The sequence below is a fragment of the Xiphias gladius genome, chromosome 1 (genome assembly GCF_016859285.1).
Source record: "Xiphias gladius isolate SHS-SW01 ecotype Sanya breed wild chromosome 1, ASM1685928v1, whole genome shotgun sequence".
NCBI classification, from domain to species: domain Eukaryota; kingdom Metazoa; phylum Chordata; class Actinopteri; order Istiophoriformes; family Xiphiidae; genus Xiphias; species Xiphias gladius.
In genome coordinates this window covers 114,815-128,500 of record NC_053400.1, presented here as the reverse complement: position 1 = coordinate 128,500, position 13,686 = coordinate 114,815, and the positions used below count along the sequence as shown (strand labels likewise).

General features: G+C 38.5%; 1 protein-coding gene across 4 annotated transcripts in view; it reads right to left on the bottom strand.

Annotated features, from left to right (window-relative positions):
- ccdc102a (coiled-coil domain containing 102A) overlaps window positions 1-13,686 on the bottom strand; it is a 74,403-nt gene that overhangs the window by 57,973 nt on the left and 2,744 nt on the right. The window contains exon 1 of one of the 4 annotated variants that reach the window (XM_040124096.1): window positions 10,399-10,515. The exons of the other annotated variants lie outside the window; for them this stretch is intronic. The gene's annotated coding sequence lies outside the window, so the exon portion shown is untranslated. Of the gene's footprint in view, window positions 1-10,398; window positions 10,516-13,686 lie in introns of those variants that run through there. 4 annotated transcript variants of the gene reach the window in all.

Below are 13,686 nucleotides of genomic sequence, written 5' to 3'. Positions count from 1 at the left end.
TCTCAACTTTTAAGCTAACATGGACGAGAAGTCCTTAAAGTATGGCTTTTCCAATCAGCTTTTTTTGGCCCAGATCCCAATCGAGGTCCTTAAATATTACGCTTTTTACTGATACTGTTTACATAAATGTTGAAAAAATGATAATTAAATATATATCTGACACATTGTTAGGCCTGACAACAGTCTCAAACAACCCTCTTTTTGCTCATCTTATTAAATGCATGCCTACTGCACACTGGCATACATATAGACATATTAAAGACGTACAGAGATTGCAAAAGAAAAAAGATTAGTTTCACAGGCTCAGTCGTACCAGCAGGATCAGCCCTGCTAGCACCAAATATTATTATCTGGTTGAAGCCCTTGGCAAACCGTGGCTACTGAGAGGGGATGGATTCCAATAAATGGTCCAGAAATGTATCCATCTAAAATGGAGTGCAGGCCTCTGACCTTTTCTCTATCTGTAATCTGTATAAATTCAACAGTCAGGACTGAAATGATGGACCAAGTACATGTAAAAGAGATGCCTTTCTGTCACACATTACCCTCTAACCAGAGGCAGAAGCTTAACAAGCTTATTCAAATTGAGTACATCCAAAAATGAAGTGTGACACAACCCTTTCTGCACCATAAAAACAGGTTTGATGGAGGGCTACTTCATCAGAATAGTGTGTTAGGCCTCAGTCATTGTTGGTCGATATTCACTTATTACTTGGTGGTCTATAAATTTGACAAAAAAATAAATAAATAATAAAAAAAAAAATTACATTGGTGAACCGACTGATTAATTAACATGTGTCACAAGTGCCCATTCTCAACCACATTTGGGTATGAGGTTGTATGTTCCTGAGGAGGGGCACAAAAATGAAACATGATGCTGCTGGTCACATTGGAAATGCAGATACTGACAGGCAGGCAGAACCTTTGACAGAGAGCAGAGGCCACCCAACAGTGGATTTTTGGTAGGGATATTTGAATATTTGAAAGTTATAAAAAGTCCTAAAACAATTTATCATGAGATATTCCTATTGAATAATCAATAATGGAAATTATCATTAGTGGCAGCCCTACTGAAAAAATTGAAATTATGTGTTGATAGACTAAATACTTGTAATATTTTGCAATATTTTTGGCGCAACACTGAATATCAGCTCCAAATATCAGTTAAAAAAAAACCCCAAAAAAAACCAAAACATATTTGTCCTTCATGAAGCCCTAATGTGTTTAGGGTATAAAGATTTGTCCCTTTGCTTTAAGACTGTTCAACCAAAACTAGGCCTAAAAAACAGGATGGTTGTGACCCCCAACTTTCAGTGAGAGGAATCAGAGAAGTCCCCTGACTCCACCCACCCACAGCCATCTGTGCTTCCTATTCACTACATCTGGAAGACAAATCACATAGACACCACCACAAGCAACCAACGACGTCATCTGGTGGTTCCACTCAGACAAGAAGTCTGAGCGTGTTTATATGTAAATGTGTTTAATGTGTGTGTGAGTGTGTTACAGAATAAATTATGGCTTTTCCTTGTAAAGAAGCCTGGAAAGAGAATGTGTGAATTCAAGAATTCAGAGGTCAACACTTGCTTGAGCGATGTTAGCAAATGCAAAAAGTCACACACACACACACACACACAAACACACACAAAATCAGTCAACATGCATACTCGCACCATAAAATATACTTGTCATGAAAACATTTGATAAACACAAACAAACATAAAATATATACAATATGTTCCCACAAAATACACACCTTAAAATGCAATATCAACACACATACATAAAAACACACACACACACACACACACACACACACACACACACACACACACACACACTGGTTCAAGCATTTGAAAAGCCCATGGTTAAATCTCAGTGTCAGGAGCAGACCAAAGGCATTCTTCTGTTTGTTCTAACTCAAACTCTGCTGCCAGCCATAATTACCAAGTACTAAACAAACACAGCTAAACATAGACACACACGCATGGTCTTCCACTCAGATGGCAACACACTCCATCCAAGAATAAAACATTGCCTACTCTCTGAATGCAGCTCTTTGCTGCTTCTGTTTGGAGTTTGATAACCCCTTATGCAACCAGTCTATCCTCTAGGTTTCATGATATGCATTTACACTGGGTAATAAACAGTAGCTACCCTGCTCCTGTCTGTGTGGGACAATCTATTTTACAGCAACAGTCTTGATTTGAGCAGCTATGAGATGAATTCTAAGAACATTTTTCTTCACAGATTCAAAGCAGTGAAGCTAAATGTCATACAGAGGAAAGATGAGTCCTCCTCAAAGGTGCTATACTGGGAAAGGTGTACTCCTGGGACAGGGAGCATTCTGTCTTTCTCTAGGGACGCATATTTGCCCTAACCTGTCATTGTTCAGCTAAACAGTATGGTCATTACCTTCATCAAGCGAGTTATGTTTTCACTCTGATCCGTTTAGTGCTTTGTAGGACAGCTCAAATGCTACGACAAAATGAATTTTCTCATGACTTACTGTGATTACTCCACTCCCAATAAAAGAAAAAATAAATAATTGGCTCATAAAGCACATGACTGAGGCATAGAAAAGGGTTGGTGATGCGTTTGAACACAATAAACACAATTTACTCTTTGCTAAACCCCTTCCCTATGTTAGCCACCAGCGTTAGCATACCTGACTAACTACTTACCTACAGTAGTAACCCAGCATTACTTCTAAGTAATGTGAGAATATCCTTAGTTACCTACATTATTTTGTGGAGCAATAGTTGTAATGATTAAATTGACAGATTTATATTAAATGCTGACACTTGAACCCACACGTACCCGCATCCTTAAGATGTTACTGCCAAATTTGAGACCCCTGAAAGTGATCCACGACTTGAAGTTATATTATTGCTTTATCTCATCCATTGTTGAATATTTAACTCACTGGGATCACACACTGACTAGACTCTGCCTCTGTCTCTTTCTCTCCTCCCACTGGGTATGTGCATATACTTGGGGGCAAGGACAGGCAGATTGAGAAATTAGTGATAGAAAGGGTAGAACAAGTGAACTCAGAGAGGTTAAAAAAAAAACAGAGGAGAGATGGGGAGAAAGGAGATGCTGAGAGTAAAGTAAACAATGTGAGGGGATTGGAATGTGTTTAAGCAACCACAGTGACTGAAGGTACACTGTCAGCCTGGACCATAGGCTGTCAGCTACATACTAACTGCTTTTAAGTGCACCAGAACAAATATGACTACATTCTTACTGCAGTCTTCAAGAGTCTAATCTGGTTGTATAGTAAGGGAAAGACATTTCTTCCACAGACATAGAAGAAATGGTTTTAGCAGACAGAGATAAGTGATGGCATAGGGAGATGTGTTGGAGCAGACAGAGATTAGTAAAAAGGCTTGGCTCCTCTGGCTTGGCCTGAGTTTCAATGGGTGGAGCAACAAATGAGAGGATGTTGATATTCCACACAGGAAGACAGACAAACAAAAGGTCTGCTGGACACACATTGTTTACCCCCCAGAACTGTATAGTTTATGGTAGAAAAGCCTCTCAGTCAGTGATGTAATTGTTTTTTAGTCATTTGCTAAGCAATAATGCTCAGTAAAGAATTAACTGAACTAAAAAACTGAGCATAAATGCCAAACATAATAACTAATGTGAGGATTACAGGGGTACAACGTGGACAGGTCGCCAGTCTATCATAGGGCCAACATATAAGAGAAAGAATCAGTCAAGCTCACATTCACACCTACAGGCAATTTCAAGTTGCCAGTTAACCTGACTTGCACTTCTTTGGACTGTGGGAGGAAGCTGGAGTACCCGGAGGAAACCCAAGGAGGCACAGGGAGAACATGCAAACTCTAAACAGAGAGACCTGGCGAACTGGGGCTCAAACCAAGAACTTTCTTGCTATGAGGCCACAGTACTAACCACTGAGCCACTGTGCCACCCAGCAATGGGGGGAGAAAAAAAAACAAGAAAAAAAAAAGAGTTATGAAGTCATGGTACCAGCTCAGTGAGGCTGGACTAATGCACAACAGTGCTTTGAGCTAAAGGCTAATGCAGGCATGCTACCATACTCACAATGATAATGTTAACATGCTGATATTTAAAGTTTTCATCATTATAGTTTAGTGTGTTAGCCTGCTTACATTTGCTAATCAGCAATAAACACAAGGTATAGCTGAGACTGATAGGAATGACATTAGTTTTTAGGTATTTAGTCATAAACAAAAGTATTGGACAAATTAAAATTTTGATAATGATGGTGGTAGACAAAAAATCAGGATCAACAAAGTTATTACAATTCATCATGAGGGGAACACGAAAGCCTGAATCAAATTTTGTGTCAATGGGCTTTTTTCAGACATTTTGACATGTCATAGCAGGAAATGCATAGGTGTTACTAATAACTCTAATCATGGCTCCATTCAATTTATGTTACCCAGTAAGCCATGACAGTGAGCAAGCATGCATGGTAGCAGGGCCCTCGCAAATGTTATTATTTACACCTGTGCTTGTCTTGCAATGAGAAATCAAAATGTCTGCTGTGGAAAAAGGACTACATTTTCACTCAAAATCAAACTGTTAACCTCATGGTGACACATGAGGAAAAGACACAAGACTACCAAAGTCAGTAGGCTTCATCCTCTTAGGTCACCCAAATCATCCTGTGACCCTGAGGGGTGGTCCTGACCCCTAGTTTGGGAATCACTGGACTGAACTGAACTACCCAACTGTATATAAAGTATTTCAAATTACAGTAACTCCACTTCAACCTGCTACAACAGTGTAACTTTCATAAGGAGAAGACGCGACATCAATACAGCCTTCCAAGATAAAATAAAAATCATTTTCTGCGGCAGTGGGAGGGAAAGACTACCTGTGAAAACGGGGGGGGGAGTTGTGGAACGCCCCCTCATTCACAACTTTGAAATCACTGAACCTAATGGAGACTGCTAGGTCTAACTTATTTAACGTTTGAACATTTTCTGAACATTTACTCAGAGTTGGCTCCAAACTAACTGACACCATGTCAAAGAAGTCAATCGGTGTGGCTGCATTTTGTTAAAACGGATCACCAAAAAGTCAAGTGTAAACTTTGCAAACAGCAGTTTGCGTAACACAGCTCAACATCCAACATTGCAGATCATCTAAAACCGGTAGGCCAACTTGTCTGCATTAGGATGCGCCGTCAACTTGCGTGTTTAACGCTTTAGGCTCTGAGTGTATATCCCTCAATAGTTCTTGTGCTGGGATTTCAGAAATCATATGAATATGGGCAGGTGCACGCTGGTCGGCTCCGAGTCTGTTGTTATCATTTCAGTATAAAATAATTAGAGATAATGTGCATAATTTTTTTCCCCTGCGACCAATCGATTGGTTGAAGAGCAGGTACGATTTCAGTCGATCAAGATTTTCTTTGGTTGACTACAGACCTTGGTTGAATCTACAGTCTATCCTTCAGGAGACCAGTCTATAATACTATACATACAGATACACACACACATACAGACAAGTATCAGATGTGGTATCTGAACCCTGAGCACATGGCTCTGTGTGTGTGTATTTACAAGATAGACAGATAAATAAGTGAGACTGAATTGAATTAAACAAAGGACAGGAGTGTGTCACAGAGGTGACGATGGAGGCGAAAATGAAGAGAGGCGAGTGCAGACTGGCAGGGCTGTCACACAAACAAAGCAGGCAGCTATAGGAAGCAAAAGAGATGGTGCTGTCTGCTGTGTAAAACCTCAAGACGCTGTATGATATGCTGTGAGAGAAATGCAGGGATATACCCAAAGATCCTTAACATATTTACACCAAATACTCATATTTACAATGACTCTAAAGTGAAATTTCTGTTTGTTTTTTTCTTCTGGGTGCTGAACTACTTTTTCATTCCTATACAGTTAGGTAAATAGGTATTTGGACAGCATTAGGCCAGATTAAACTTTGCCAGAGACCCTCTAAAAAAGCCTGTCCACTTCTGGAACAAGAGACTTTGGAGATGAAACCAAGATTAACTTGTACCAGAATGATAGGCAGAGAAGAGTATGGCGAAGGAAAGGTACTGCTCATGATCCAAAGCATACCACATCATCTGTCAACATGGTGGAGGAGTGTTATGGCATGGGCATGTATGGCTGCTAAAGGAACTGGGTCACTGGTGTTTATTGATAATGCTACTGACAGAAGTAGCAGGAAGAATTCTTAAGTATATAGGGCGAAATTATCTGCTCAGATACAGCCAAATGCTGCACAACTGACAGGACAGTGCTTCACAGTACAGATGGATAATGGCCCAAAACATACCGCAAAAGCAACCCGAGAGCTTCTCAAAGCAACGAAATGGAATATTCTTCAATGGACAACTCACTCACCTGACCTCAGACCAATAAGCATGCTTTTCACTTACTGAAGACAAAACTGAGGGCAGAAATACCCACAGACAAGCAGCAACTGAAAGCACCTGCAGTAAAGTCATGGCAAAGCATCTCAAGGGAGGAAACTCAGCATTTGGTGAGGTCCATGGGTTCCAGAGACCGGGAAGTCATTGACTGCAAAAGATTTTCATCCACATATTAAAAATAATTCTTATATTTATAATTATGTTAGTTTATCCAATTACTTTTGAGCCTCTGAAAACGAGGGACTATGTAAAGAAATGTAATTCTAAACGGTTAATGTCACATCTTGATGGCTCTGTTTCAGATGCGTTGTGGTGGTGTACAGAGGCAAAATTGCAAAAACTGCGTAACTGTCCAAATACTTATGTAACTAAATGTATGTGGTTTGTACATGATTCACTGACTTTTTGGAAGTGCTCAGAGGCAAATTTAACCATTTGAAAAAGCAGAGGGGGTTTCGATGATGTAAATTGAAACGGCTGAACGGGCTGTCTGCAAAAAATCTGATCATCCAGGAAGTGACTCCAGCTAAGTGTCACTCTCTCTCAATAACTGCAAATATGTACAAAAGCTCTACAGCAAAGATTGGTAGCCTGTCAAGGTTGAGGGAACCTGCATTTAAATTAAATCCACCAGCAGTTTAGTTGACAGAAAAAGACAGCATTATACTTAATCTGTGTTAATTTACCAGGCTAGAGCTACCCAGATATTTCACCATATAAATCATAAATAGATGCTGACAAATGCCTTTCTCCTGCTGCTAGAATACAGTGCAAAAACATCACAAATCTTTTCAGATGGGATTCTTTGGGATGAAATTCTCTGAAGTGGGAGGTTTATTATCATATTTATTTACAGGTCTGACAAGAAGAAGTGCAGGACTTCCTGTAGTAGTTTCTCACATTTTTTTTAGTCAAAGTCAAATATAACAAGGTCTCAGGATTTTATCACAACCAGATGGTAAATATTAAAGGTGGGGTTGCAACTACTGATTATTTTCATTATAGTTTAATCATTTGTTCTATAATTAGTGTAAAATGCCCATCAAAACTTCCTTAAGTCCAAAGTAAGGCTTGTTTTAACCAACCAGCAGTCTAAAATCCCACGATATTCAATTTACTGTGACAAATATGAAGGAAAGCAGCAAAATCTCATAAGTTATAAACTGGAACTAGGAAATGTCTGCTTTTTTGGCTTGATTAATAACTTATTTGATTATCAAAGTAATTGCAGAACCTGTCGATTAACAAATTTGATTAATTGACTAATTATTTCAGCTATAGTTTGAGGGTAACCTGAAGTAAGGTTGCACGATTATAGATATGTGAATCACAATTTCTTTTTTTAAAATCAGAATTGAGATCACAATTCTCTTTATATTCTTGAGCAACATATTCTCTCTATTATTATAATTGTATTACTTTTTTTTTTTTAGGAAGATGGAAAAACAATATGATCACTACTCATGAGACTCATTAACTTGGCACAACCAGGGTCCCTGCTTCTCACAATGTAAACAACAAATGTAAACAAAAATGTATATATTGAACTGTAAGATCTAACATGACAGGGCAAACCAAGGACATTGCAAACCTCAATCATAATCCTTTTTCGGCAGCAAACTGTCTAGTAATCACCCTTTGGAGGCTTCAATCAGGAATAAAGGCATGTTTATTTATTCCTCTCCCAGAGTGGACACACTGTGGTGCAACCAAATTTATGCCAAAAGTAAAACTTGGGTGACAAACTGTTTATAAGTTGCACACAGCAGCAGCATATCATAGTCTGTCTGACTCATTTGCTTTTTATTTCACCATGACACATACATCAGATTTTTTTTCAAATCCTCCCAGTCTTCCTGTGTACAGATCATCATGTGGTGAAATACAGTTCTGTCATTTGTTGTAACTGTGTGCTTAAGGAGAGAAGGGAGCACTTGCTTTGATGTAGCAGATCTTGCTGTTAATGTAAACACGGCAGAATTGTTATGTAAAACTGAGATTGAAGAGGGGTGTGAATCTAGATTGCGATTCAAAAACAATTAATCGTGCAACCCTACTGTGATGTAACACTTTTGGATCACTTCTTCACTTGCAGTGTATAAAATAATTTCTCCACACAGTGTATGGATAGTTCGATACCCTCTGTGTGGTGGGGCTGTCACTTTTTATTTGACATTCAAACATTCATACATGATAGAGAAAGTAAAAAACCGTGAAAGCAATGGTCAGCACAGATTAAAAATGAGAAGATGCTAACTGAATGTTTTGTGCATTGTTCTTTGCTGATAAAAACTAAGTTGGAGAGAAGAAGTTTGACGAGATTTGTTAGCATCAAAGTTTAACTTTTACTTAGAGGAATATAATCATGTTTCTTTTGAAATATAAACCAGAAGCTTTCTACTGTTAAATGCAGCTGTAACAGAGCCTTGGCTGAATAAAACTGTCTAAAAGTGGTAAAATATATGACTGAAATCAGGAACTAGCTCATCAAATAATAAGCAAAGATAAAAATTATTAATCTAACTAGACATTTGATGTCAGCTTTTGGTGCTTGCCAGTTTAAGATATTCTGTGCTATGGACACATTTCAGCTGGTGCCAAAAAAGTACTGAGGTTTGACACCCAGTCCAGTTGGTGCCTCTTACATATTACCATTACATTCAAGTAACAGAGCTAAGCCTTTGTTTATCTGTGAGATACATTCCTGATGAGATTTGAAAAGCCTAGAGTGTTGTTAAATAACTCCTTGTTGATTTTGTACAACACAAGAAAAACTTACACACATCATTGAGAATGAAAGTAAGTAATATTAATAAGGACGACTATAACTGATAATAAGACATTATAATTTTGGTACACAACCAGCAAAGCATGCAAGGAGATATGTCATATCCAGAATCCGTCTTTGTTTGGAAAGGGAAATACAGTCACAACTTTGGAAACAGCATGAAGAAATCTTCATAATAATCAGACAAAAAAGACATTTTTAAGATCACATAAAAACCTTTAAAATAGCAGTCAGTATTGTTAATGACCTCTGTTTTTCAAAAACGTCCTGGGATTGATGTTTTTAAAGAAGCGATGCTTAGCTCTGTGACTTGAATGTACATGAGAGGCACAAAATGGGGCAAACCCAGCCCTAGCTCCACGACTTCACATGAAGCTGATCCCAGACCACCACAACCATGAAGACTACATCTCAGCATACATGTATTTCCAAGGTGGTTTAATCAGTTTTCTGGTGAGCTACCTTTCACAAAGTGTAAATCTATCCTCAGGTTACATCTCAAATACGACAGTTTATAGACATTTTGTCTTCGGTATTTTTTATTTAATTAACTCCTGAAGCTATGGTTAAATGCATCATTCATGGCTAACAATATGGTTACATCATTAGGTATAAGAGTTTATGCAAAACTACGTAATTGCTAGGTTACACTGAACTTCCAGAAAAGATTTTTTTTAGGAGTCTCTTCTGCAGAGTAAGGGAACTGTGACATTCATATATTCACCTTATTTATGGAGAAGCTAAACGTGCCCTTTCAGGTACCACTGGGGTTACCCACTTTGGGAAGAGCTACAGGCTACTCCGTCGAACTCATCAGTCATGTTCCTTGCATTGCACGTAATTACAAAACCTCAAAAATTAGTTAAATATTTTAAAAAGTCATTGAGTAAAGAAAAGAGCCCCACTGTGTAAACTTCACGGTGGCTTCCAAAGGCAAGAGTGCTTTTCCTTATAGCAACACAATGTATCTGACATACCAGAAGACATCATGGATAAAATAATGAAGTTACTATCCCGTCAAAGTGCAATGTAGGTCTATTTTTTTGTAAATTATAACCCCTCCAAAAAAATCAATGTAGCCTACGTGGAAAGAAAAAGAGAAGAAAATAATGATTTTTGTGTCATTTGATACCAGTATATCTCAAAGCAGTGGGCTCGGTCAAACTATCACCCACTATAACAACAAAAGGAGGGGAGAACGTACCGTAAAGGAAGCAACGCTAAATACTGCTGTTATAGCCTCCTGGAACATGTATTTTTATCCTGGTAAAGCAGCCGAGGATTCCCCTTTTTCTCTGCCAACCCTCCGTCAGGTTCCCGTTGCCTTACTGCAAAATTTTTTTTTTTTTTTTTCCCTCTGGTCTGGATGGAAAACGACGTCCTCACTTAGGAGAGAGAACGGGCGGGTCTCAAACGTTTGGGCAACCCGACTGACCAATTGGCTATCGGTATGAATACAATCTACTGCTCTGAGCCAATCGGGTTCTGATTCCAACACAAAGCCGTGCGGCTATTGGTTGGCTGAGCAAAGACCTCCCAGTTGAAATTACTACAGCACCGGGGGAAGAGCAAGAGCTGGTGCAATGTGATCTCCCTCATACCAGTTCACTTACCTAGAGTTGCACCGCCAGAGCTGCATAAGGTCTGTTATCAGAAACAGCTAAGAACAGTATATCCAGGAGATTTTTTGTATTTAAAATAAATAATGACTGAGCTATAAATTGTGAACTACTGTATATTACCAATCAACACATATATTGGATTTGAAAGCATGTTATTGCTTTGGACCAACAGTCCAAACCCAGAACATTTTCAGTTTACAGTGACAGGAAACAGACAAAGGCAGCAAATTGCCACATTGGAGAAGCTGGAACTGGGTACTATTGTTGGCTGAATCGCAACAGCGGGGCCAAATGTTAATGTCCATGACTGACTGACTGAGAGATAAAGTTACACCATTGGTCAGCCAATAGGTGTTGGGGTTTACCCATTGGCAGTTGCTCTTTCAAAATGAATTGGCACAGACAGTTTCTATTGCATCATCAGTGGAGCGTTTACAGGCAATTTTGCCAATTTAGCGCCTTTGGCACTAGCTTTACTAATTTTTCAGACACCAATAGCAACTTTTTTTTTAAAAAGCACCTAGCAACAAATCTAGTGACTTTGTGGACAAACCAGAGCTACCTTCCGTAGAAGAGAGTCACAAGTATTGCAGAATTATCATTTGTGATGGTGAGATGAAGCTTGATGAAGCACTGAACAATTCCAGCAAAGTGGTTTGAGAAATGGTTCATTTCTTGATGCTTCATATTAACAGTACAACATCAAAGCATTCTGTCTCTGGAGTAATCTTGGTTTGGGATTGAAAATGCAAGTACTGTTGATTAAACCAGGACTCTTATCAAACAAGAAATTTGGGAAAGATCTGATGATGTGGATTCGAGTTTGAACATTTCTGTTTTCATGTCAAAACATCGAAATTCACTGGACTGTCATGAAAATCCCATTCATTGAAAAGTCACAACCTCCACAATGAAGTGAAGTTTGGGGCAGATTTGACAATGTATGTTTGAGTTACAACAACTTCCTCTTTCATGGCAAAATATCGAAATTTGGCATGCTGCTACAGACAAGCCATTTAATGAAAACTCATAAATTTCACAATGAATTCTCGTCAAGGTCTTGAGGTTTTCCTGACCACATTTGAGGGGGATGTGGTCAACAGTCTAGGAGGAGTACATCAATATATAAAACGTCATTTACTGTTACCAGTAGGTGGTGCTATGACTATATCTGAATATTGGCATGTAGATGTCTTCAGGCCGGGAGTCTTATCATACATGTGAAGTTTGGGGCAGACTGGACAATGTAAATCTGAGTTAAAACAACTTCCTGTTTCATGGCAAAACATCGAAATTCACCATGCCACCACGGACTTTTCAACGAAAAGTCAAAAGCTTCACAATTTAACATCACGAAGGTCTTTAAAGGGCACTGACCGAAGTTTAAGTCGATGTCATCAAAAATTGCACAGTTAACTCAAAATGGCTGACTTCCTGCTGGGTTTAGGGTATGGCTCCAAGGGGCTTTTTTGTAAGTCTTGGGATATTACATATGGCTACCAAATTTCGTACATGTAGGTGAAATGTACCATGTTGAAATTTTGTAGTGGGCTGTATCGAGTGATTTTTGCCACACCCATATGCACCTTCAAACATGTAAATTTTCACCACACCTGACACATGCAATGTTTCATGAGTTTTCGAGCACCTTTAGCCCCTCAAAAATGAAATGCATTTGTCCTAATAATATTAATTATAATAATAATAATAAACATAGCAGTTTCAACAGGGTCCTCGCACTGGTCAGTGCTCCGGCCCTAGTAAATAAATATAATGCTTCTGGTGCTCAGTTTCCACAGACTAAGGGACATTTTTAATTCTCCAGTTCTCTAAAAAGATGTTTCCGTTACTGGTACTTGAAGAAACAATGAAGCCTCATGAGAAAGTGCTGCATTAGAACTTGACTTTTTATTTTTGTGTACACGATGTTAGCAAATAGTGACCAAGCATAACACTGAGACCACTGCAGAGGAATCATTGTGCTTCACATTATAAGGCAAGATCCAGCATTTGGTACACACTACAACTGGTAATGCAATGATCTAAGTACTAAACTCTCTGAGACTTTAATTTCCTGTGTGGGATCACTAAAAGTAATTTATCTAATAATTTCTTGGGCTGTTATGCCAAAATATTGTGGTTATTTAGTTTTTCTTCCTAAAATTAGTTCCTAATTCTCCTTATACTGTATGTACTGTATTTAAAATGTCCATCTCTGTTTGGTACCCTTTAAAGAAGGAAAAAGAACAGGCAGCATGGGAAATTGTGGTAACCTCACAGTACATCACTTCCACTACTACAGTTTACTCTCTTTAACAGGGAAACTTGATGCCAAGATAAGAGTTTGTTGTTCTACCAAGAAGAAGATGATCTTATTTAGTTGAGATGGCTTCGATACTGTAATTAAGTAGTTTCTGTAGTTGTTGGGGCTGGGTATCAAGTGGCTGTTGTTTTCCTCCCTCTCTTATGTCCGGAAAAAGAGGAGATCTGAGATTCTCGGTTTTGGTATTGACTTTAGCTGCATCAATTTAGTCAGATTACTACTGGAATTACGAAAGTGTTACCTTCAAATTAAAAGCATTAAAAAAATTCAGGTTAATGGTCTGCAAAGGAAGGTTACAGTAGCATATGATGATATAGTGCAGTTTGTGCAATTGTGTGTATTTGCTGTAAAATTCATTCATTCATTAATTTACTTAATGGTTAATTTTATATGAATTAAATGGGATAGTAACATCGCATACAGACGCAAACAAGATTAAGACCTATCAATGATGATAAGGATGATGATGATTATAGAAAAATTGATGTAAAATCAATGGCAAAGAGTGAATCTGTTATTTAAAAAACAGTGGAGCAGTGGTGGAGGA